Below are 895 nucleotides of genomic sequence, written 5' to 3'. Positions count from 1 at the left end.
TATTTGAGTGAGGGAGGGCTGTGCAAAGTCACCAGCCTCACTTTCTCCTCCAGAGCCATGTGGGTCCAGTAGCCAGATATTCATCAGGATGACTGGACATGGCTCAGGATGCAATGGGAGACCCTGAAACCTAGTGTGAAATGTGTGGAAGTTGAAAAATATTTTCATGAGATTTTAAAGAAGACAGATGAGAATAGACTAGATGAAAATGGACAAACAATGCCTATTACAATTATTACTTGTGATACTAACAGCTCCCATGTACCTAGTATCTTGTAGTTCATCCAGCACTTTACATACTTTATCTTCATTCTTGCAACACTCCTATGAAACAGGCAGTTGAAGTACTGTTATCTCCATTCGATAGCTTAGGATCCACAAATATGAAATGTACTAGGCTAATTAGCAGCACTGCAAAAACTGAATATTAGCTTACTGCCCAGAACATGGGTAGTTGAATGTGACAGTGCTTTATGAAAAATAAAGCAGCTATGTAAAACTATAATACAAGTACGTGATATTTCTATAGATGTTCTTTCTGTACTAGTTACAAAATCCGTCCCCTATATACTTCATAATTGGTTCCCAATATTCATTAGAATGTGAAACATTTTGTTAAGTAATTAGTGAACTTTGGCTCCATCAAAATTGTTCAGAGGAATTCAAAGTTTTTTTCTTAATAATTATATAGTCTTTCTTGACAAACTTCAATCACAGGCTTCTATTATGAAAGATTTTTTATTTTGCTTACTGGCTTCATTTATTAAATTTTTCTTCTAGTACTATGTAGATGAAGTAACGTGAAGTTATTATTTTTATTTTATGAAAGCCCAATATAAAACTATTTCTTTCTTAATATTAGCAAAATTAAAGGGAAAGTATTTTTTTGGGAAAA

The 895-nt window shown here is 33.5% G+C and overlaps 1 protein-coding gene across 1 annotated transcript in view; it reads right to left on the bottom strand.

Moving 5' to 3' along the window:
• LOC118851336 (plasma membrane calcium-transporting ATPase 4-like) overlaps positions 1–895 on the bottom strand; it is a 534,859-nt gene that overhangs the window by 30,849 nt on the left and 503,115 nt on the right. The window lies entirely within an intron of this gene.

This window comes from Trichosurus vulpecula, chromosome 5, assembly GCF_011100635.1.
Source record: "Trichosurus vulpecula isolate mTriVul1 chromosome 5, mTriVul1.pri, whole genome shotgun sequence".
In the NCBI taxonomy this organism is placed as follows: domain Eukaryota; kingdom Metazoa; phylum Chordata; class Mammalia; order Diprotodontia; family Phalangeridae; genus Trichosurus; species Trichosurus vulpecula.
This window is presented reverse-complemented; position numbering and strand designations above follow the sequence as displayed.